At 37.8% G+C, this 26,499-nt stretch overlaps 1 protein-coding gene across 3 annotated transcripts in view; it reads left to right on the top strand.

Annotated features, from left to right (window-relative positions):
- Positions 1-26,499, top strand: part of large2 (LARGE xylosyl- and glucuronyltransferase 2) — a 127,402-nt gene that overhangs the window by 53,013 nt on the left and 47,890 nt on the right. The window contains exon 1 of one of the 3 annotated variants that reach the window (XM_079825709.1): positions 17,733-18,200. The exons of the other annotated variants lie outside the window; for them this stretch is intronic. The gene's annotated coding sequence lies outside the window, so the exon portion shown is untranslated. Of the gene's footprint in view, positions 1-17,732; positions 18,201-26,499 lie in introns of those variants that run through there. 3 annotated transcript variants of the gene reach the window in all.

Raw genomic sequence — 26,499 nt, 5'->3', positions numbered from 1 at the left:
AAAAGAATGCATGAAGCTAGAATTAAACTGGTTTGTTTGTTTAAAGCAGAGGCTCTGTTCTTTCTTTTGATATATTGCATTTTCAGATATTCATACAACAAAATATTCTGGGACCCATGAAATGTTTTATAAATGTTTTATTAAAGTTTTTTTATTGAGTATTCATTTTATAGTCATAATAATAAAAACAACAACAAAATCTGATTTACAAAAAATTGTTTTACAATAATTAGAAGTAGAGCTAATAAAAATTAAGTAAAATATTAAGTAGGGCTAATAAAACATTTTAAATAATTTACATACCAATGAAACAACAATAATAAATCCAACAATAATAATAATATGTAAGGAATAATTGACGACGGGCCATTGAATTATTAGAAAAATAATGCACACCCAAGGTGGTAATGAAGTGGAGTGGGCGTTACACCTCGGGCCGCAATATTTTTTTAATAATTCAATGGCCTAGAGTCAATTATACTACGGTTACCACACCTTGTTCAGATGAAATATTTCAAGACATTTGTCAGGTTTCTGATCTTAAAACTCTCTTGTGTGTAGGACTAATTTCTTAGGCATCAAACCCCAAGCCTCTGTTGCTAATTCCAAAACATAATTTTAGAGCTAGTAATGGAGGCTTCAGCCACTGATAGCAGACTAAAGCAGTTATTAATGCAGTTATTAGAGAGAGAGAGAGAGTATTATCTCAATCTGTGCGTCTCTCAACAGTGTTTGGCACCAGCATCTTTACTAATAACGAAACTGTACGTTTATCTACTCAAGAACAGCAGCGCTATTACCTCGGTAGTGAGAAATGTCATGTTTCTTTTAAGTTGTTAAACTATTTTACTGATAAAATCGCCAGAGCAGCGCTGACAACACGTTTCTGTGCGAGTGTGTGTCTGTACTGTATGTGTGTGCGTTTTAGTGGAAGACAGAGCAGGAGAAACTGTACATAGCCTTATATATATATATATATATATATATATATATATATATATATATATATATATATATATATATATATATATATATATATATATATATATATATATATAAATATATAAATATATAAAAATGGAAAGTTGACTAGGACACAATTAAGAAGCCAAACTGACCAAACTGAGTCACCTTTTAAAGTCAGAGCCCCTAAAAGTGGTTTATGTTTTGGCCCACTGAATTAGGTTTTGTTTTAAAGAGGGCTGTAGTGTCTATTTTAGTACTGCTATTTTTTATTCTGATATATGATTTTTGCATTAGAAAACATATCACACCCAAAGTGTTCAGTAATGTATCCTCAAACACAAGATGGCATCCAAAAAAGCTTTCATATCTGGTGTTCTTGCTAATGCTAACTGGCTCCTCTGAGATCCAGCAAAATCCTTCAACGTCTGAGCTAAAGTGTGTGTGTGTGTGTGTGTGTGTGTGTGTGTGTGTGTGTGTGTGTGTGTGTGTGTGTGTGTGTGTGTGTGTGTGTGTGTGTGTGTGTGTGTGTGTGTGTGTGTGTGTGTGTGTGTGTGTGTGTGTGTGTGTTATTGATGTGTAGTGGTGAAAGAGAGTTAGAGATGCTGTTTGTAAATGAGAGATGACAGTGTGAGACATGACAGCTCCCTCTCGGTTTTTATCCTGTGCGTATTTTTATGTGCGAAAAGGTTCATGAATAATGCAAAGGCAGGTTAAATGATGTCACAGATGCAGAATAAGCTCAGTGTTTGTTATTGAAATGCATGTGTCGTTTCCGTGAACGTGGGTGTGTTTACTGTGAGGGGAAGTGAGTGCATGAAGCCGCCTGCTATTTTGTGGGCTATGAAACTGAGAGACATATATGCCTCGGTTGGCTACAGAGATGGAGAAGATTGAAAGAGGCGAGTTAGTCTCAGCAGCCGGAGAAGTAGCATCTGAGTAGATGGATAGATAGTGAACCCAAGATCTGGGTGAAAACAATATTGGCAGCCCATTCCCCCGCTCACAATCTGCTGTCTATTTACCGAGTTGAAAGGCCAGGCTGCTTCTGCAAACTCCCAGGTTCAAAACACTGTTGTTATGTAGGAGCGGTTTCAGCTTTCCTTTGTGGAAAATGAATACATAAGAATATAGATTAAGATCTACTCAGGGTGAGATGGAAAGTCCTATGACCTTCAAGACTGCAGACTCATTCTTATACAATAGACTTTTTAAACAGCTTGTGAATGTATGTATCGACTTTTGCTGTGAAGCCCATGCAGTCTGATTGGATCTTGCACCCCACCATCTGGGACCAGAACAAAAGAAATTCCTTGTAAGTGGTCATGATTAATTCTCAGAAGGTCACAGCAGACGGCCAGCAGTGCTACAGCCTTGGACGTGATGTGTGAACACCTTTCCAAAGCCTCCACAACCGCAGTCATAATATTAGATGCTGGTCCCTCAGACGTCCTCCCACTTCGTTTTTCGTTTGGGAAATTGCTGTTCCCTGATGTCTCCTGGTTTACCATGACCGTGGGAGCCTTGCCAGGGAGGAGTGGACATGAAGTCAGGAGATTAACCTTTGTGCATGTGCTCAATATGACAGATGGAGATGGTGAGTTTGCATTTGTCAATAGTTATTTAACCCGTGCTCATTGGGAAAACGCGCCTCTATTTTCCGAAAATAAAAACCTACAATTTCCAGTGGCAGTGAAAAAAAACAACAATTTATATTCCTTTTCACCTAAATTATGATTACAGGGGCAGATTATCGATTCATAAAGACTTCAAAAATACTTTTTGATTTGTAAAATTAAACATTTTAAGTTTGCATTACAAATCTAGCTCCATATTTATGGCTTTTTTCATATGTATAGTAACCTTGCTTTGGTAGCTCACCTGGTACAGCTCAAAGACTTGTGGAAGCAATCTAAAATGGCATGGTTGCTTCATGTTTGCTATTGTTAAAGTTGGCATGAAATGGAAGTTGCGATCATCTTTTCTTCCCTATTTTGACGTTCATATTAGTGAAGCGGCTTCTCAAATGAGAAAAAGGCGCATTTGACTTTATTCTCTTCTAACTCACTAGAGGGCATAAAAATTCAGCTCAGCACTTTTCTTAAAGCACCCCTATTATGCTATTTTAAAGGTTCCTAATTTTGTTTTGGAGGTCTCCTAGAACAGGTTCACATGCATCAAAGGTAAAAAATAAATAAAAAATCCCCATATTTTTTAATGATTCTCTAACAACTCGTCGGATGAATCAGTCTCTCTAAATTCCTCCTTTCCGCGAGCTACTTTGCTCTGATTGGCCAGATGACCCAGTTTATTGTGATTGGTCGTCTGCTTACGGCGCACGTCGGAAGCTAAACAACCATTACCATAACTGAACTTAAGCTCAGGAGGCTAACACAGTCCTCAGAGATTGTACACACTGTAAAGACAGTAATGATGATGTTAATTTTACCATATCAATCCGAACGTAAGTCCGATTATGAAACATTGGAAGAACTAGTTATTCAACACTAACCTCCATCACAAGGATGACTTGAGCAGGACGTTTTTCAGTGATACGCTACTCATTTTGAGGTACATTATGAGATGTTGCAACTGTAATTCCTCACCATCAGCATAAACAAACCCATGTGTATATTTCTAATTTATTGCGGTGCACATGCAAATGTATTAATAACAGTGCATATGTTAGCTGAGCTCTAACGTGAATGACTGATGTAACATTAAAGTTTGTAAAACAAATCTTGCTCTACCCTTTATCTTTACTCAAAGTAGTAAGAACAACAGACAATCTGCATTAATAGACACAGTTTTAGGTAATAGTGGCAGACAGCTGTTTAGCATTAACTATTTCAGTAAGACAGTAATAACGTGACTTAGCCAGTTAGCCGGAGACATAAACAATATAAAACACAAAACTACATACCTAGTCTACCTGACTAGCATCAGCCAAATCACCCTGTAACCCAAGACTGGTTTCCCACTGAAGCTAAGCAGGGCTGAGCTTGGTCAGTACCTGGATGGGAGACCTCCTGAGAAAACCAAGTAGCTGCTGGAAGAGGTGTTAGTGAGGCCAGCAGGGGGCGCTCACCCTGTGGTCTGTGTTGTACCCTGTGCCAGTGTAGTGATGGGGACACTATACTGTCAAAGAGCACTGTCCTTCAGATGAGACGTTAGCCCGAGGTCCTGGCTCTCTGTGGTCATAAAAAATCCCAGGATATCCTTCGGAAAAGAGTAGGGGTGTAACCCCGGCATCCTGGCCAAATTTGCTCATAGGCCTCTGTCCATCATGACCTCCTAATAATCCCCATACACCGATATACTGATTGGCTTCGTCACTCGTCTCCTCTCCACCAATCAGCTGGTGTGTGGTGGGGTTCTGCCGCAATATTGCTGCCGTCGCATCTTCCAGGTGGTGCTGCACATTGGTGGTGGTTGAGGAGATTCCCCCCTTCTATATGTAAAGCGCTTTGAGTAGCCAGAAAATGTATATAAATGTAACAAATTATTACATATTTTGAACACCCGGTAGAAAATATATACATCAATAATATTTATACTTACAGGTTGTGATTCTGAGGAGCAAGCTTGTCCACGGGGTACTGACCCATCTTTAATTGATAAGCGCTTTGTAAATCCCATTTAAAGGTTATACTGCTGTTGTATCGCTGTGGTAATTTTAACTAATGACTCTTCACATCCTCATCCTTTGGAAGTGTTTGCACAGAGATTTTGCTTTTGCAGAGCAGAAAACAGCGTCTTCTCGACATGTACACAACACAGCTACAGAGTTTAAGGGCAGGTCGAGTTGTTCATAATAAGGGCACTTGAACAACAGGTTTTGATGATGCATGTGAAAATTTCACTGATCCTTGACGCGATCGCAGACACCAACGCAAAGTTTATTCTGTGCTAATTTGATCTAATATTTAATGTATTTTAAAATGTTGCAGATTTGAATGAGACTTGAATGAGATTTTAATTAATATTTTGAGACAAAGGTCTTGTTAATGTTTTGTTCAAGGTAATTAAAGCAATCCTTTTTCAATGACGGAAGAATATGTAAAAGTATGGGATTTGGGGTCAACAGCGCCCCTGCTGTCTGGGCGAAAGACATAATAATTAACATGATGATAAATAGTTTGCTGACTTATCTATTTGTTGACATGGCATGGTTATATTCAGATGGTAAATATTATATATTAAGTTGGGTTTCTACCTTGGAGATTATAACAAAATTTATATGAAACCATCCTATTCAAAATATGATATTAATCACATCATATAATAAAATATCATATTTATTTGTTACTTCTGTAAATATATTACATTATTATGGGATCTCATTCAATGCTTTTTTTAAATAATTTTGTTTCTCTATTTTTTAAATTAAACTATTTTAATGACAATATATTTATAGAACAAAAATGTATTATTTAATCCATCAAAATAAACAAATAATAGCACAAACTTTTGCTAAAAGTATTGTTTAAAGTAGACATTATTATCTGAGCTAAAGTATTTATTTCAATACATGTGTGCCTGGGTGTGTGAGGGGTAAAAGGCCCCCCTCACCACCTCATACATTTATAGGATTTTTAAACAAAATGAACCACTTTTATGATAAATAAAAAAAAACACCAGGGGAATAGTGAAAAACACATTTTTCTTTAGCCCCGTTGTACCCTATTTTCACACACAATAGAGAACTTATCTTTAAGTGGCACTCATCAGACATTTCATTTCCGAACTGCCACAATATATACAACAATAAACACGTTGGAAATTCAGGCCATCTTTTTCGGATTAAACTGAATGTGCTTTGAATGCCACTCATTGGACATTTGACTTTAAAAGAGTTGTGAAACATCCAAGAAGCAATGTAATATAATTTTGCAGAAATGTCGTCGTTGGCACGGTTTTCCAGTGAGTCCGGGTTGCAGTTATTGAAATGAGGATTCTTCTGACCTTTTAATCTCCCAGCAATAAGGGTTAAAGGTCACATTTAGCTAATGAAAAGAGATGTTAAGCTAATGGATGGCTTCACCACAGAAATTTCTCACACCCCTAAGCTACATGTGACCTTTAACCCTTTATTTGTGGGGCGTGAGAAGGTCAAAAGAATCATGGTGCCAATATATAATAACAGAAATCCAACAAACTATCTCCATCTGTCATATTGAGCACATGCTGAGTGTTTTCATCTTCATTCCTGACAGGGTTTCATCTGGAAACATCGGAGAATTTTTAAAATCGCAGTAACCAGGCCCTGAAACGTTATAGGAAATAGATAAAATCTTTCAAATGAATGGAAATTTTGTGGAAAATAATATATTGAATGTTTTTGTAATTATGCTCAGCTTTTAGATATTTCATTCCACTCCACACTGCACTTTGTGAGTGAAGTTTCTATTAAAAATATATATGACTGGATAATTCATGGAAAATTCTTAGAAGAGAGAACCCTGCACTGGCCTATCAGCTCTCAAAATAACCTCCCCCATCACCATGGCAACATGTTCTGTAACTATGGTCAACATTTCAGAAAGCGGCCTTCTTAATTAGTGTAATTAGTCCAATCAGTAAGAGTCATATGAATAAAGAGCACATTCTTTTCTTTATATCCAAGCTGTTTGCTTAATGAGACGTTTTCTCTCGTTCAAGAGTAAGACTCTTAAAGAGTGTGGACATGTGGGTGTATGAAGAACTGATTAAGTTCACTCCGCAGAGTGCAGGCGGAGGTAAGATGCTGTCTGTGTTATTTTAGTCATGTCTGAGGTCTCGGATACAGTCGGCGTTCGGGATGCCAGCAGCTGACGCTGCGATTGGGTGAAACTCTATTTAGAAAAGCTGTCTGGAGCCGGCGATTGGGGTGAACGCAGGCCAAAGAGAGACAGCACTTAGTAAAGTTTGCTAACCCGTAAGCCAACCTCTCCCGCGTCTCATCCTGCACTTGTCAGGACTAAATAAATTGTCACTTTTCCATCAGCTTTATGCGTGTGTGTGCCAGTATCGATCATTTTCGCTCACACCCATAACAACACCTCATGGTCCTCACGCTATATTCTGTTCCCATCAGCCACGGAGAGCGCAGGCAAAGCACAATGCCACTTGTTTTGGAGACTTTTTGACCTCTTGAGCCGTGTAAATCCTTTGTGGTGGAATAGGTATTATATTTCTTATTGTTTTGTAGTGGTCATGTCAAAGCCGTCTGTCCTGACGGCGCTCATGAGTGTGTTCACACCAAGAGAGGAGGATTAGGAAGTGTTTTTACTGCAGGTTGGCATTGTTAAAGGCACAGCATTATTCAGTGGGTTTGCTGAATTTCCACTGAAACAGGAAGACAGGGCGGGACATTTCAAACAGCTCCTCCTCTTTTTTAAAATAGGCAAAAGCGTTTAGTTTATATCACAGACGCTGAGCTCGCTAAAGCCATAGTTTCATCCTAATCTTCTTTATATCACTTTCAAATGTAACATTCTGTGCAGAATTCAATCCGATATGTTTTGTGGTCTGCGTCGACTTGCACATATGATCCGCTCTGTGCTATCGTGTCTCTGGTCCGGACCTGTTCGCATGACACTAACGTGAAACCAGACTTCATTCGCCGCAATGGAAAGCATTTTTACACGGTCTGAATCATCCCTATCCCCTTTATAGTGCACTATGTGCCTTTCACCATGTAGAAAATAGTGAATGTCTGAATAAGTGACTGATTTTAGCCGCAGATTCAGCGTCTATTTATAATGTAGGGGGCGGGACTTCAGATTAGTGTTGCTTTCGTCAACAAAAATATGACTAAATATCGCCATCAACGAACCTTTATCACGTGGCGAAGACGAGACGCAACGTAAATGCTGGTCATGTGACGATGACTATAATTAAATGTATAATGCAATATTGTTGACGAATAAAAAACGAGAATAAATGTGGTTTACAAAATAAAAAACTATGCTAAAATGTCATTTTCATTGACCAAAACGCGACGAGACAAAATGTTATAACGTTATTTTGTCTTGTTTAGTCACGTTATTATTATTTTGCAGTATTTCTGTGTGTCTCAGCCGGGGTTCGTCTTCGGTAGAAAAAGAAGAAACGACATTTGGACAAAACGTTCATTACATTAAAAAGATGAGGAGAAATGCGGCCACAAAATCACAGGAAAAAACACCACAAACCTTAAGAGACATTTAACATGCTTGGTTGGTAAAATAAATAAGCAGCAGCTATTCACACTAAGTGAAAATAACATATTTTCTTAGCGATAGATGATATTTAAGATGATATTATACCTGTTAATGCTTTTTACTAAGTGAAATAGCATACCAAGTTGATATATCCCAAGGTTTACTGCAGTCAGCCGGGTCCGGGCCGTATCCAGATCAGATGGTGGACCTGCGCCCAGACAAGACCAACGCATGTCCCTGAAGTGTCTGCAGAGACCGTGTCAATTAGACACCCCCTGGAATTGCCTCATTGACACGGCATCCTCAATAAACCCGTCTCCGGCGTGATGACTCCGATTGTTCGAATATTCCTATTTAATAATTGTTAAATCGATATGACATCCTCAATAAAACCCGTCTCTGGCGTGTTGCCTCCGATCTTTCGAATATTAAGATCTATTATGACTTCTGACCTGTAAAGTTGTCAGAATAATAATCATATGCTGTTTGTTAATTGGCCAGAGGAGAACTGGCACCCCGACTGAGCCTGGTTTCTCCCAAGGTTTATTTTTCTCCATTAAGCCACCTGATGGGGTTTTGGTTTCCTTGCCACTGTTGCCTCTGGCTTGGCGTGCTCAGTTGGGGACACTACATTTTTCAACTAAATATCCAAATAAATCTAATTATTAAAGGGTTAGTTCACCCAAAAATGAAAATTCTGTCATTAATTACTTACCCTCATGTCGTTCGACACCCGTAAGACCTCCGTTCATCTTCGGAACAGAAATGAAGATATTTTAGTTGAAATCTGATGGCTCTGAAAGGCCTCCATTGGCTCAATGCACGGTTCACTCTCAAGACCCTTAAAAGGTACTAAAGACGTCGTTACAAAGTCCATCTCACTACAGTGGTTCTAAAATAACTTTATGAATCGGCGAGAATAGTTTTTGTGCGCAAAAAAACCCTAAATAACGACTTACATATGATGACGATTTCAAAACAAGGCGTCATGAAGCTTTGAAGCGTTATGAATCAGTGAGTCGATTCAGCGGTTTGAATCGCCAAATTTCAGCAGTTTGGCGGTTTGACACGCGATCCGAATCATCATTCGGCTCACTGATTCATAACGCTTCGAAGCTTCATGAGGCCGTGTTTTGAAATCGCCATCACTATGTAAGTCGTTATTTAGGGTTTTTTTGCCCACAAAAACTATTCTCGTCACTCCATAAAGTTATTTTAGAACCACTGTAGTGAGATGGACTTTGTAACGACGTCTTTAGTACCTTTTAAGGGTCTTGAGAGTGTAAAGTGCCATTGTGCCAATGGAGGCCTTTCAGAGCCATCAGATTTCAACTAAAATATCTTCATTTCTGTTCCGAAGATGAACGGAGGTCTGACGGGTGTCGAACGACACGAGGGTAAGTAATTAATGACAGAATTTTAATTTTTGGGTGAACTAACCCTTTAAACTAAATTAACCATATAAACTAAATTACTGATCTAATTACTGATCTAAAGCCCACATTGTCTATGATAATTGAAATGAACTGATGACATCACCATTTTCTCCAGAACGGCTATATGGCTGAATAAAATTCTGTTGCATTATTTTACTGTTTAACACTGTGAAGCTGCTTTGAAACAATCTGCATTGTTAAAAGCGCTATATAAATAAAGTTAACTTGACTATATTTTATTTACACCGTATAAAAGTAGCAGTTCTTTGCAATATGTGTAAATAGTAAGTACATGTAATTTATACTCTATTTTGACAGATACACTATTTGCACCTCAGTATTGTTGTACATTAACAGGATGCAATAATAACATATAGTGTAAAGATTATATTTATTAAAATTATTAAATGGATGCCGCCTTAATGGGACAATAAAAGCCCTCCCTACACCTATCCCTAACCCTACCCAATAAATGCTTTTATTATTATTAAACATTTCGTTAGGCACTTTATTTTCACATTTAGAAAATGTTCTTAATTTTTATTGAAAGTAAATGCCTTTCTGGTGTAATTTGTGATGAGAAAAGAGATAAGAAAAAACTCTGCAAAAGGCGGATTCGAACCCATGTCAATCATGTCAAAATCAAGATCCATTAGCCATACACTTTACTGACTGCACCACCGAAGATGTAGAAATGCAAGCGCTTTTTTAAATCTTGTTTGGCCCAACCAGGCATTGTTAGGCGGAGCTAGTGCGAATAGCACTTGCCAACAAGGCACGCTCTTTGCACTTGGTGTGAATAAACACTCCGAAATAAGGGAGTCGTAAATTCAAATCAGAGCGTCTTCCGTATCTGGAATGGATGTATTCTTAAGTCTACAAAGTAACAAAAATATAATAAGATAACCTTGTTTGAAATGGGTTTGGCTAAAAGAAGATTTTGGTTTTATACTACTAGGTACTTATACTATATTGACTGGGTTAAATAGAATTGCAAACTTTTAATCGAGTGAAACTTGACTAGACTAAAAAGAGTATGAACGTGACTAAAACTAATAAAAACTAAAATGACAGCTTGACACAAAGACTAGACTAAAACTAAATTTAAAACAGGCCACCAAAAAACAACACTACTTCAGATTCTACAGAGCATTTGATTGGACAGAAAATCTGAAGAGAAGCTGAAGACCAGAGTGATGTCATCAAAATCATTGATCCCTATTGGCAGAAGTGAGAGACTGCAAGGTTTGAATGCTTAAATCTTCTAAATGTGAATTGTGTCATTGTTTTGGAGCACAGATAACAAACATAGGTATACTAAAAGCCAAAAAACTTTAGCTCTTTCCTCACCATTGACAGAAATTTTCAGCTTTCCGTGTTTTGGCTATATGTTTTGGTTATATGGTAGGGGGCGCTATGACACATCTTGTGAACGAGTACTGAATCTCCTGATCAAACATAGGCGAAAAAAGAAGCAGACACAAGTGATATCCTATGTAAGCATATGCATATGTAAAATAACATGATCATCAACATTAAACAGCATATAAATCAAAACTGCCTAATGTTATGAATGAAATGTCGACTCAGGACGAGCTTTAGGACCGTGAAGCTCTGGGGTGTTGATGGACTCGATCAACTTCATCCGTGTTTTGATCATCGTTCTGAATCCCATCTGGATGTAGTCTTTGATAAAAACTGGATTTTCTTTTTTATGAAACTTTGCAGAGGCTCTGTTCTTTCTTTTGATATATTGCATCTTCAGATATTCATACAACAGGATATTCTGGGAGCCATGAAATGTTTGTGAAAATGATTTTTTCTTTAAATGCTGGCGGTGGCTGGCAACAATTTTCTTCACAACTCCATGAGCCAAAAAAAGTTCTGGTATCTGTATTCTGGGAGAGAGGAAGACTGATGAAGAGAACGCATGTGAAATAGTGAATAAATTTATACGGCAGATGTCAGGCTGGGGTGTTTTAGTGGATATAGTCGGGGACAACAGAGGAAACGCTCCAGATGATTCAGTTTTTATCCCTCACACAACGGCTAAACCAGAGCTTAGTCCTTAAATGCTAATCTCTGGGTTTCTACAGCCATTATTTTTCAGTGAATTTGTCACAGAGATTGTGATATTTTGTTCACAAGGATTAGAATATGCAGCTGTCGCAGACATAAACTCATATGCACCAACTCATCGGGTGCTGCCACTCATGTGCAATGCAGGTTTTGTGACATTTCCTGATTCATTTAGAATGCTGTGCTCTCTCCATCATGTCCTTACTATTTGTTCATCCCAAAATCAATAAGTAATGGTATTTTGATTACTGAAAATGAAGCTTGCTTTTTTTATGTTGAATATGTTTTTTTTTTTTAAATGACGTACCAAGTATTCGATATTTATAATTTTTGCATGGTTATTTTCACGTTTTTCTCCTTAAATTTCCATTGTTTCTGGGTTCCGTTTTAATGGTGTAATTAATTATTACATATAAATAATACAAAAAACATGTCTAATCATGAAACGTTGATTTTATTCATCTATTTAAGTTTCAGAATTAACAGTGATAATCAAATGAATGCATAAAACATTATTTGAATTCATATTTTAAAGTGTAACAAAATGTAATTAAAGCATTAAACAAAAATGTGTGATACATTTTATTAGTATTACTTTGAGGAGTACATTCTACTGTACAAGAGTAATATATTTCTGTCATAATTTCTTCAAGTAAAACTAAACTTTTATTTTGGCAGGGTGTAGAATAATTGTGCAATAATTTAAATCTGTCTATAATATCTGATTAAAATAAAAATAATTGTATTACAGTAATATTTAATGAGAATTGAATTATCTAATTATGATTGAAAATAAAACACTAAATCGTTGAGAGTAATGAAGTACAAGTAAAACTTCATATATTGAGATTTTGTCCAAAGTTATCATGGAAATAATAATGCAAAAAATAATAAACATTTTCCTAAAAATGGGTTTAATTTTATAATTAAAGATACATTTTTTTTATTTTTGGGTAAAAATTTGAACTGGGCACGTTTTCAGTAGATTTAGTCGCTAAATTAACAAATAAAAAGCTACCGAAAGGGAACAAAAAGGACACATTTATGTAGCCGCTGTGTACATGAAGTGATTCATCAGTTGCAGTCAGTTGTTGTTGTAGTGTGTGTGTGTGTGTGTGTGTGTGTGTGTGTGTGTGTGTGTGTGTGTGTGTGTGTGTGTGGCTTAAACAGTTGTTAGAGAAACCCAATTCTCCCCCTCCTCCCCATGTAAAGGACTCCCATTCGAGTGATAGATTAGTAGTATCTCACTCCATGGTGTCTTGGTTTACCGTCACACCTCCCAATTCCACCCTCCAGGCTTCTCCAGTGACCTTTAGTTCCTTAATGAGGAGAAAAAATGAGGTGTTAACTTATCAAACATTCATTTAGCTGTCATCTTATCCTGAGTACAACCGAGGAAGGACAAACCTTGTGCAGTCAGGAGGTTTATTGTCAAGGAAGAAGGACCATGTCTGATAGTAACAATACAAATGTCACAACAACCAAATATCGGTGAATTAATAAATAAAGTTGAATGGTGCGACTTGATTTCTCAGTTGCGATTAGATTGGATTGTTTGGAAGGGATTATTAGTATTGGCTGATATTTTTGACTTTGTATATTATGTTTGATGAAAGATTATGAGGTGTCACCTTCAACATTGTAACTTGGTGCAAGTTTGACACTAAACCTTGAAAGTGCAGCCAGACAATTCACATGACGTATGCAATGTTTGCTTTGCATTAACAGGTCCAACTTTACACTTAAGTGATTTCAACACATGTTTTCCTTCTCTAACAGTGTCTTTTAGAGGACAAAACAAGAGATGTGTAAAGCCATCAAACTTTATGGTACCACTTTACTTTAAGTTGACAGTTACACATGTTATTTGTGACCCTGGACCACAAAACCAGGCATAAGGGTCAATTATTTGAAATTGAGATGTGTACATCATCTGAAAGCTGAATAAATAAGCTTTCCATTAATGTTTGGTTTGTTAGGATAGGCCTATATATTTGGCCGAGATACAACTATTTGAAAATCTGGAATTTGAGGGTGCAAAAAAAAATCTAAATATTGAGAAAATCGCCTTTAAAGTTGTCCAAATCAAGTCCTTAGCAACACATATTACCACTAATAATACATTTTTGATATATTTATAGTAGTACATTTACAAAATATCTTCATGGAACACAACCTTTACTTAATATTCTACAGATGTTTGGCATAAAAGAAAAATCGATAATTTTGACCCATACAATGTATTGTCGGCTATTGCCACAAATATAAATGTGCGACATTTACTTTAGTAATAAAAGAAAATGATGCATAATCACAAGTAACTAACCCTAAAGAAACCGTAACCCTAACCGTAACTCTATAGTAAGTGCATGTAGCTAATAAATGTTGCTCAGTACATATTTGTGTAATTACACTGTAACAACAACACCTTAAATAAAGGGTTACACTTTATTTTATGGTGTCAGTATTACATTGTAATGATACATTTAAGTACTGTGTAATAATAATTAACTATAGGGTAAGGATGGGGGTTTGGTTTAGTTGCATGTAATTATGCATAATTTATAGTTATTACTACAGTAACTACATGTTACACGTGTAACTGACACTGTAAAATTAATTACTACCAAGTGTAACCAATTTTATTAAGCCATCTTTAATGTCTCATTTATTCTGTTATATTCATTGTTATCTGAGTTTTAATTGATGCAACTGATTTATAACTCAAATAAAATAAAATAAATAATACATTTTAAAACTGTTATGCTGTTATTTAATGTTTTTGGCATGTACAGAACCTCTAAGGGTACATGGGGATAGAAATATATATATATATATTTCAATGCTTTTGCATTCACTCTCAAACGTTTGTGTTCCCTGAGAAACCTTTGCAAGTGAACAAAAAATAAATAAATGAAATGAGAGGAAAAGCTATGCTTTTGTGAGAGAATGCAAAAGATTCTTGAGGGAACACAAAACTTTTGCGAGTGAACACAAAAGCACTGGAATATAATTTTTCCATCACCATGTCCCCTTAGGGCCTCCATACGTATGATTTTCACTGTGACGTTATCATTGTGAAATGGTATTTGTTCAAGGTATAGGGCCCGGGGCCTTTAGATGGACTGCAAAGTAAAACCAGGAATATGTTGATTTCATATCTTTATCCAGTTTGTATAACTGTATAACAAATATACAGTAATGGCCAGAAATGATGTTTGGCCTAGGAAAATTGACATTGTTTATTCAAAAAATGTGTTAAAGATTTTGTAAGCATATTGCCAACACGTTTTCATGAAATGCGTATATGTAGCACAAATTGTATTCACTGTATGTATTTGTATATATGTATTTATACGGCGAAATTAATTTTTACGTGCAGATGATACACATTGTCACCCCATTGGGTAGGTTTAGTGGTGTGGGTTACGTGCATATAACACGTTATAAAGTGCGTATCATATGCACACGAAAACTGCATAACATATGCACATAAAAAAAAAAAAAAAGTTTTTTACAAAAATTACAATTCGTGCTATAGATACGCATTTTCATGAGATCAGGCTGATATTGCGTAGTTGTGCTTAGAGTCAAATGTTTTATTTGTAATAACGCAATGAAACATGCCAAATTGTGCGGACATCATGATTTTTGGTCAGGCTGACATATGGAAAACACGAGAGAACTGATTATGTTGTAGTCAATATATGCTTTTTTTTTGTTTTTCCATGCATTTTTTTGCATAGTAAAACAAAACATGTAGCTGTTTAATAAGAATAATTTGATCAAAAACCAAGTTTAGTGCTTTGCTCTTTCCTCTTATTTAAAATATTTTCCTCATATTTTGATGGTTTCATTAAAAATTGTGTTGTATAGCAGTGGTTTTCAAACTGGGGTCCTCCAGAAGGTTTTTTGGGGTTCCCAGAAAATTTCAGAGAGTAAAAAACAAAGAAAAAATGGATAAAGCATTCAAACTGTTTAATTTCTAAATGTTTCTCTCCTTATACTTTCCAGAATTGTATATGTTTGCTTTGTATCTTTTCTAGAAAGTTTTTCTCCCTTTAGCCCCCTTTATCTTGCTCAATGGGGTTGTAAGGCATTATTCTTAACGCGATACGTAAGCTTACATACAATTATTGTGAAAGTTGTTTATACAAATAATTTTCTTCTTCAGGTTTATACATCCAACATTATGTATAGCCAATTTAAATTTGCAAACAAAATGTTGTATTTATTATGTCACACTTACTATTTATCTAATAGATTCAATGTTTTTTCATAAATAAAAGTATGTAGATGAATTTTAGGAAGGGATCCCTCTTAAAAGGTTCATCATATTTGGGGGTCCTTGGCATCATAAAGTTTGAAATCCCCTGCTCTATTGTACTAAAAGTGTTTTTTTGGGGCTCGTAATCATAGGGGAACCACTTTAAGTGCTGTATAGCATCAAATCTTGCTTCTTCAGTTGTTCTTCAGCGGTTCTTCAGCGGTTCTTTGGGATGACTGAGGTGCTATATGGAACCATATACCATATACAGAGTCTGTATGGTTCTTCAGCGGTTTTTCAGTGGTTCTTTGGGGTGGTTAAGGTGGTATATAGCACCACTGCTGTACAAAGAACCTTTTAAGCCACTTTAAAGGTTCTTTATGAGCCAAAGAACCACTGTTGGTGCTGTTTAGCATAATTTTTGATGAAGAAATAAAATGTGATTCGGCACCTCTTATGGGTTCTACATGGCACCATTTGACAAAGGTGGTGTATAGCACCTTTAAAGGGTTAGTTCACCCAAAAATTAAAATTCTGTCATTAATTACTTACCCTCATGTCGTTCGACACCCGTAAGACCTCCGTTCATCTTCAGAATACAAATTAAGATATTTAAGTTGAAATCTGATGGCTCTGAAAGGCCTCCATTGGCACAATGCACGGTTCACTCTCAAGACCCTTAAAAGGTACTAAAGACGTCGTTACAAAGTCCATCTCACTACAGTGGTTCTACAATAACTTTATGGAGTGACGAGAATAGTTTTTGTGCGCAAAAAAACCCTAAATAACGACTTATATAGTGATGACGATTTCAAAACACGGCCTCATGAAGCTTCGAAGCGTTATGAATCAGTGAGCCGAATGATGATTCGGATTGCGTGTCAAACCGCCTGAATCGACTCATTGATTCATAACGCTTCGAAGCTTCCTGAGGCCGTGTTTTGAAATCGTCATCACTATATAAGTCGTTATTTAGGGTTTTTTTGCCCACAAAAACTATTCTCGTCACTCCATAAAGTTATTGTAGAGCCACTGTAGTGAGATGGACTTTGTAACGACGTCTTTAGTACCTTTTAAGGGTCTTGAGAGTGAACCGTACATTTTGCCAATGGAGGCCTTTCAGAGCCATCAGATTTCAACTAAAATATCTTCATTTGTGTTCCGAAGATGAACGGAGGTCTTACGGGTGTCGAACGACATGAGGGTAAGTAATTAATGACAGAATTTTCATTTTTGGGTGAACTAACCCTTTAAAGATATGGTGCTATATCACCAAAAAGTGGTTCCTCTATGATTATGAGCAAAGAACCACTCTTAGTGCCATATAGCACAATTTTTTTTACAGTGCAGGGTCATTAAAAACGTTGGCCACTACTGTATATTTCAACCTTCGCAGGAAGTGTGTCAGTGATTGAAATAGTAATTCTCATAGTGATACTGAGTACGGTGCGGAGATGATATGTTTCATTAAGAGACTCTCCAGCCCATCTGCTGCGATAAGAGCTTCTAATGAGAGCCTGTAGAAATCTGAATGACAAAACAAGCCGTTTCATTGTCTGATACGAATGCTTGATTACACTCGCCCGCGTCGTCTAGAGCCGTGTCTGCGTGAGACTATCTGTGCTGCAGGATCATGTCGCTGGTCAGAGGAGAGGAAAAGCTTCCCAGACTCCTGCATTCCTGCACAACCCATCTTTTGTCATGCAGCAGCAGTTATTTGAAAGGTGACACCCTTCCCCCCTCTTTCTCCCAAGTACATGCCAGTCATCTTTCATTAAAGGAAGAGAGGGAGGAACGGAGGAGGAGTGAGAGTGAATGAGCCAGCGGAGGTCAGGGCATTTAGTAAATCAGGTGTAGCAGAGGCTCACAAAGAAGGTTTTTCTGTCACGGCGAAGTCAGCGGCGGCGAGGTAACTTTAAAAAGCAATTAGAGCGTAAAGAGAGACTTGGAGAAAGACAGAGCATGAGAGAGAGTGCCTTTGATCCGAATGCGAGACGTAAACCTGCCGTGGCACGCTAGCAGAGAGGTGGAGAGAAAGAGGGAGGAGTTTTGTCCTCCTTCCCTCTCAGACACACATGAACCTACACAGGTAGAGCAGTTCAAAGTTTGCCACTAGAGATTCATATCAGCCTAAAATCTCATGCATGTCAGGCACTGTAACTTCATTCAGCTGTCAGACCGTCGTCAAAGAGCGCTCAAGCTGCCGGACAGAAGAAGAGAAAGCACGAGAGAGAAAGAGAGAGGGAGAACTGGCCTTGGCGCTCAGTAGAGGTGAAGATAAGTGTGTTCTTTCTCACTCTTTCAGCTCTGAATGCAGGCTTTGTGTATGTGGCTCCTTTTTCTTACTCTGTTTTTCTCCCTGGTGATATGAGTCCGTCTTCTATTGTAACACGAGGTATTGTCCCACTTTTTCGACTTTCTCTCCACTGTGTAAAAGTTGCAGTCTTTTTATTGGTGCAAAGATACTTGGGATTTACCGCACTTAACAGGAAAGCATGTGTGAAGGTAGGTTTAGGATGGGGTTTGGGTTAGGGAATAGAATATACAGTTTGTAGAGAATACAAATCATTGTCTATGGAATGTCTCCATAAAACAAAACCCAATATGTGTGTGTGCGTGTGTGTTTGCTGTCTAATGGGTGTGTGGTGTTTGCTGAGGTGAAGTCCTTTGTGTGTGAGAGGGGGGTGGGGTTACACTTTAGGGAGTGTTATTAGATACATTTGACAAATAATATATATAAAGTTTAGAATCATTAAAAAATATTCAATGTTTTTGAAAGAAATCTTGTATGCTTGGTTTTTTTGGGTCAAAATTACAGTAAAATTTGTAGTATTGTGAAATATTTTTTTCAATTTAAAAGAACTGTTTTCTATTTTAATATATTTTAAAATGTAATTTATTCCCTTTATCAAAGCTGAATTTTTTTAGCATCATTACTCCAGTCTCAACTGTCACATGATCCTTCAGAAATCAATCTGATATGCTGATTAGGTGCGAAACAGCAAATTAAAAAATCTTAATGATTCCAAACTTTTGACTAACAGTGAATATCATGAATATAATATAATAAATAACTATAAAAATGTGTTATTTTTATAATAAAATGGCAAAACATACTGTTTTAAGTTAGTCTGTATAGTAATTAGTAATTAGCTATATTTTATTTTTATAAAAAAAACCAGTAGAATCTATATTGTGTTTATATAGCTAAACGTGTGTTTGTGCATGTGTGTGTGTGTGTGTCTGTGTGATCAAGTAAACCCTACATTATGGTGGGAAATTGTTCCCTCAAAGATGGCAATATCCGAAATCCTTGTCCTTGTGAATTAGGAAAACAGCTTTGTTCAGTATAAAAACCATTATGTCCATGAAGTTCCCCATAAAACAAGAAAACACAATGTGTGTGTGTGTGTGTGTGTGTGTGTGTGTAATGACTTGGTGAAGAAAGCAGGTTAGCCTTACCCTGTCAGCCCGTGTAACCATTTGAATGGTAAACTTTAAGATAATGGCTTAATGATTTACATTTTAATTAACTTTAGCTGTGTGGACTTTTGTCATGTGACTTCTCACTGTCTTGTTTTACTTAAAAAGAGCTTTGAGGTCAGCCTTGATTTCTTCACTATGCGGAACAGAGATTGTAATGTAAATAACTGCAGAAGGAAGCTCATCTTTATCGCTTTAGATGTCCCTCTTCTGAACTTAGTCGGCTTGGTTTGTCTAAAGTTGATCTGAAATGACCCCTCTCATCTGTTGTTTTGTAGTGTAGATATGTTTTAAAATAAAAAGACCTTTTGTAGAAAGCTGTTTGCTGGTGAACCCTTCAGAGTTGATTAATGTTCCGTTCCAGCACTTCTGATGTCGCTTCAATGCAGGCAAAAAAAAAGAATGAATGGACATCTCTAACTGGAGTCATTGATTTTTAGTATGGACCTGAAGCTGGGAGGAATATGCAGTGCTAATACATTTGTGAGACTTGAAGAGATTTGAAGTTTATAGCGGCTCCAAACACAAAAATAATGAGTGTTTCCAAACATACTGAAGCCCACAGGGTTATACATAATTTTTGGTCTTGTTTTCTTAAGACAATGCGAAAGATTTCATAACAAAAACATTATATATATATATATACCTATATACATTGTGTCCTCAAAGTTGATGTGTTAGAAACAGGATAAAATGGACAAGCATAAGGATTTGGGCGAGTTTGACAAGGGCCAAATTGTAAAAAACAGACGAGCTACTGGAGCTCAAATTGCTCAAGAAGTTAATGCTGGTTCTGATAGAAAGGTGTCAGAATACACAGTGCATCACAGTTTGTTGTGTATGGGGCTGCATAGCCGCAGACCAGTCAGGGTGCCCATGCTGACCCCTGTCCACCGCCGAAAGCGGCAACAGTGGCACATGAGCATCAGAACTGGACCACGGAGGAATGGAAGAAGGTGGCCTGTTCTGAATCACGTTTTCTTTTACATCACGTGGTTGGCCAGGTGCGTGTGCATCGCTTACCTGGGGAACACATGACACCAGGATGCACTATGGGAAGAAGGCAAGCCAGCGGAGGTAGTGTGATGCTTTGGGCAATGTTCTGCTGGGAAACCTTGGGTCCTGCCATCCATGTGGATGTTACTTTGACACGTACCACCTACCTAAGCGTTGTTGCAGACCATGTACACCCTTTCATGGAAACGGTATTCCCTGGTGGCTGTGGCTCTTTCAGCAGATAATGCGCCGCCACAAAGCAACAAATGGTTCAGGAATGGTTTGAGGAGCACAACAACGAGTTTGAGGTGTTGACTTGGCCTCCAAATTCCCCAGATCTCAATCCAATCGAGCATCTGTGGGATGTGCTGAATAAACAAGTCCATGGAGGCCCTACCACACAACTTACATGATTTAAAGGATCTGCTGCTAACATCTTGGTGCCACATACCACAGCACACCTTCAGGGGTCTAGTGGAGTCCATGCCTCGACGGGTCAGGGCTGTTTTGGCAGCAAAAGGAGGACCAACACAATATTAGGAAGATTGTCATAATAGTGTTGTCAAAAATATCTATATTTCTATGTGTATTGATACTGAAATATCTGAAACGATACGATATTCCTTTTCTACAGTATCGATATCAGCTGCGCTCTCCTCTCCGACCGAAAGTGAGTCGACACGCACCCGCCTCCTCTCATTCAGTCCGGTTAACCCTCTAAACACGGCGAACGCGTGTTCTGCTGGATTTTACCTTAAGACTGCGTGTTAGTGTTGGCGTGACGGGTTTGAATTTCGTGCAGGATTGCACATAACGTTAATTCTACTCATTCCCGCAGATTTCGCGCTCTCATCTGAAGCCCACACACACATATGCCGTAATAAAGCCGCCTCTGACATACAAGGGCAAAAATGAGCTCCTTTTTCCAGCTTATTAATGGTCAAATACACTCAAAAATGTCTCAATGCCCATCTTGGTGAGTATTAACGTAAACACAGTCGTAAACAGTTCAGGAAGAATGTGTAATGCCTAGTTCAGACTGCCCAATTTTAGCCCCGATTTTGACTCGACGACAGGTTTTGCGAAATCGCCGACAAATGCCCGAAATCATAGGCAAATCGGTGCTCGTGCACGTGAGTGACAATCACGCAGTGTGAATGATAAAAAACGCAATCAGAGAGACTCGCCGATGAGTCGCCGACGCCCGCAAGATATTTGGCATGCTAAATATCTGGACCTGTCGGCGATTCAAAATCCTGCTGTGTGAAATGTGTTCTGACTGAAAATACATCGGCGATGATCGACAGCCAATGAGAGAGCAAGATACAGGGCAACGGGAGGTTCGGGGAGGAGTTATAGACCAGAATATCCGTATTTTTTATATATATATTTACAGTTATATCAAGCAGAAACAAAGCACAAACATTTGCTTGACCAGCAGCAGCACATTGCAAAATTATTTATTTACCTCAAACTCTCTTTGCAGAACACAATCCTTGATCCCTGTGTCTCCCCAACATTGTCCTCCACCATAATCTTTTTTCTTTTTCTCCCTTTTGCTGCAAATATGCGCACAGACAATTTGGATAGCAAGTTTCCGAACTGCTGTCTATATTTTTAATAACAATTCCAGTCTCGCGCGAGAACTCCGGTCTGACGCACGTGTGATCTCGCGTTGTTTCCTTCTCACTTCTTGCGTGTGTTTGCTTGTGAAACGTAGTTCGCGGACGGGACAGAGCTGTCGGCGATTTTTCCTCTTGTAAAGTCATGCAGTGTCAAACCCCCTGTCGCCGATCCATCGTGCAGTGTGAACACAGCAGTGACTGAATGCTACCCAAGATAGTCATGCAGTGTGAAAAGAACTGTGATCCGACGAGTTTGAAAATCGTGCAGTCTGAACCGGAGTGTTTGGGATCCATGCGTGCGTCGGGTCTTAAAGGGACAGCAGTTATTTATTATTCAAACTACAAAAAGACAAACGATCACTTACTGCTCTTGACTCATTAACTTGTGAAACTCTAATGGATTCATCTGTATTTCATTTTTTATAATGAAGATTATCCAATGTTATTTTAAATTTGATTACTTTGTTTTTTTAAATTCAGTTTCTTACCTGAATACTGTTAGACCTACCTGAAAAAATAAAGCAGTCTATTTAATTTGTATCTTTATTCTATTGTATTTATTTGTGCTATTGTTAGTCATTTGTTTATTTGTTCTTATTTTATTACTGTTTACTCATCTTTTTAAATTCAATTTGAAATCAAGCTTCCTTGTGCTGTAGCTATTGCAACACAATTAGTTAGCAAATATTTGTGAGATAATTGTAATGGTAATTGATCAACGTTTATATATGAGAAAAACCTTAAAGGTCCCGTTCTTCGTGTTTTTTTGAAGCTTTGATTGTGTTTACAGTGTGCAATATAACATGTGTTCATGTTTCGCGTGTAAAAAAACACAGTATTTTTCACACTATTTACTTATCTGTATACCGCTGTTCTCACCGTCCTAAAAACGGCTGGTGATTTCCTTGTTCTATAAAGTCCCTCCTTCAGAAACACGTAACGAGTTCTGATTGTGCAAGCGGTTCCTGTGCTGTGATTCGACCACAGCTTAGCGCACGTTGGAAAGGTCACGCCTCTTAACGGAGAGATGTATGCGTTCAATAATCTCTACAGCGTCCCTGGGAAAGCCAAACAAAGGTGATTTGACTCCTGGATGAAAATAACAGCGTCTCGATGACATGGCGATAAACACACTCAACGCAACAGTTCCTTTTCTCCACGCGACCGTCCGCTTCTCCACGTGGGACAGCAACAAGACCGCGCCCCCTTTTTCGCGTTTCTTTGTGGGCGGAGGTTAGTCTGTTCTACTGCTCTACTGACGTAATTAAAGAAGGAAGTACCAGGATGTAGTCCAAGCCAGCCGTTCGCTGTAGGCTTTGAAAGGGAACTTCTGTTAAATAAAATATCTCGCTTGGCATTGAACTTTGAGCTTTATAATTTTACAGGTATTATTTATGCTCTAACAGCAACATTACACACTAACTAAAGTTTGAACAATGGAATCGCGAAGAAGGGGACCTTTAAAAGCTTTATCATATAAAGTGATCTCTTCAGAAGAAATTTTTAATCGCCTAGACTTTCGATAGACGGACAAAAAAAGTATTATATTAAAAATATCTATTTGACAGTATATGCAGCATTTTTTCCCCGTGGTATCGAAAATGGTATCGAATATCGGTACTTTTATATAGTATTTTATTAACTGTGCCAGGGGCTCCACAAAGCAGTTTGTTTTCACAAGAAGTTTCTGTCAGTAATTTACAAATCAGCTCCACGGGATTGATAGGTTTGAGAAGCTCTGCTCTACACCGATTCACAACTGCAGCAAGTACTGGTTGTCTCGTGGATGGCAGCTCTATCTTTCTCATTATCATCTATCACTCTGTCTGTATCTGTATCTTTCTCTCTCACGCTCACACTCACAGACATGATTGTGGGTTTTTTTTACTATAAGACACTAAGAGATAGAAACTGATTTGGTTTCCTGGCTGGGAAGAGAGAAAGATTAGCCGGATTTCAGGCCTCAAAGGGACAACTGCAGCATGTGAGGAGATATTAAGTGGAAAGAGAGGGATTGAGTAAGGGAGGGAGAGAGCAGTGTTTTTGAAGATTAGCCCCCTAATGCACCGAGAATCAGACTGGGGGACGGACTCACACACTGAGTTTTTATAAGTGATATCCCACGATCCCTTGCTGCAAAGCCACTGGAGAGAAGTTCTTAATGGCTGTCAGTTCTTCTCTGGTGGCTTAAAGATGGAATGAGACGTTTCAAACCTGGGTCTGTGGGGTTCCTTCTTCAAACTTTTGAAGTTTACCCATGCCTAGAGATTTTCCGTTGTTAGTTCAGGGCACTAATGATCAGACTCTCGACTTGTCACTGTTTTGTGGTGTTGTGTTTAGCCAGCATTCAACAAATCTGTGCTCACAGAAAGGTGGCGATAAGATTAATTTTACAAATACAAATAATCGAACCAGCACATACTCTCAGTCAGCTGTCAACTCCCTTCTAACCAAAATGAAAACTCTTTGATAGAAATGCTCTGCATTAGCCGCAACTCACTTAGGGGCCTTTGTGTTCAAAAACAGCTTGATGGAGTGCCACAAAATAGAACAGAATGCAATGGTTGAACTTCTTTTTTTTTACTACTTTTAGCACAGCTTCTTAGCAATGGGAAATGCAGTACACTAAGAAAACAGTGTGATGTGTCACAAACTTGTGACACAAATTGTCTAGCATGTGTTTAAATCCACAAACAGTTGGAAAGAATAGTTTTGCATGTCATTACACTAATACTTTGCATGTTGCTAGTATGCTGCTAAGCAGACAGCACAATATTCAAATAAGAATAATATTTTGTGAAATATTGTACAGTAGAGGGAGCTATTTTTATTTATATTTTGCAGCATTCAGTAAAATAATCATGTGTTTTTTGCCATCATGCATGATCATTTTCACTGAGCTAATTTCAACGCATTTTGGTGAATATAGTAGCATTATCATGTACGGTATAAAACATGTATATTCATTTTGAGCAGTGTTAAATTATCAATGTTTTTTTTTAGATTTCCTTAAAGTGACGCGAAAGATAAATGATGGCAAAAATGATCTAAATGACCAAATAAATATCCAAATATCGACTGATATCCATCCAATACTCATAGCAATGAATTAAAAAGTCCCTAATGTCAGCCAATACCTGGTACGGTATAGATATATTGGGTATCCCTTTGAACAAGGTATCTTAGAAGGCAGTGTTTATGATTAAAATGTGAGAAGAGCTTGCTAGATTAGATTAGTTAGATGCTGGAAATTCAGAACTGCCCGTAAAAAAACCCAATGTGTGCAGCAAGTGCTGAAGTGATTGTGCTTCAATCAAAGAGATCTCATCCCTGATTATATTCACTGATTATATTCACATTACAAAGTCCCTCATTTAAAAGGGCAACACTGTTGTAATTCCAGGTCTTCCCTACAGAGATTCCCTTCCATATTAAGGGCATTATCACACTGTGATTGACAGCAGCAGTGGATCCGGTCCCACTTGTCCTGTCCTCCAACAGAACAGGAACATGACAAAGACAGAGTTGAATAGATTAAATAATTATCTTAATAATGTCGAATTTTATACAGTTGTCACCTGAACAATCCCACTGTAACATGGGGTTACCGTAAGCACTTAGCTCAAGGGCACAATGGTGATAGTTCACAGCGTAGCACATTTTTGTGTGTGTTATTGCTTATATTAACACTTCCATGTACATAATGAGTAACAGTAGTGATGCTTGGTTACTGAAAGATTTGTTGTTACTAAAAGATTTTTTAAATGAATCAGTTGAGTGAACGATTCAATGACAGTTGTTTCATTATTTTCTCAATCAGTGTTTTTGAATGAATCATATGAATGAAGTTGCTACGTCCAAAATCACATGCTTTATCTTTTGAATAAGTGATTACTTTGTGACCATTTAAAAAGTACGTTCAACAAAGTCCCTAGAAGACAAGTAATTTCACTCGGCGGCCATCTTTGAAATGCCTCTCTGGCATGCAAGTGCAGATCCTATCTCTTTGAATGGGGAAACATAAAATTCTCCAAAAGTTTTCCTCAAGCTCACGGTTAAATTTCATATTCGAAATCGCCAATGAAATCTGACTACAACTGTCTCATAAATGTTGTTTCTAAACGCTTGAATCATGACAAAAAACTGAATTTTTCAGCGTCTCAGAACGCTTGACAGTTTCTATAGCAACTGTAGCTTCTAACAGCAGCTGCAGAGACTCGTGACTTTATTAATCAACGATTGGCTCTTTCATTTAGAAGGTGGGGCTTATTCGCCATATTGGGCGTTGCAGTTTCTCCCATTCATAAGTAATCAGAGTGCACCGTCTTCCTATATATAAAGTTTTTGGTTATATTTAGTCATTTCACTGCCATTCACAAATCCTCTCCTTCGGCTTCATGGGATAGTAAAGTGTCCATTGGATGCACTCTTTGGGATCACATTGAAAGTTGTACGTCCTTTGGGTA

Source organism: Gobio gobio (genome assembly GCF_949357685.1).
Source record: "Gobio gobio genome assembly, chromosome: 9".
NCBI lineage: Eukaryota > Metazoa > Chordata > Actinopteri > Cypriniformes > Gobionidae > Gobio > Gobio gobio.
Note: the sequence above shows the minus strand (reverse complement) of the source record. Positions and strands in the feature narration are given on the sequence as shown.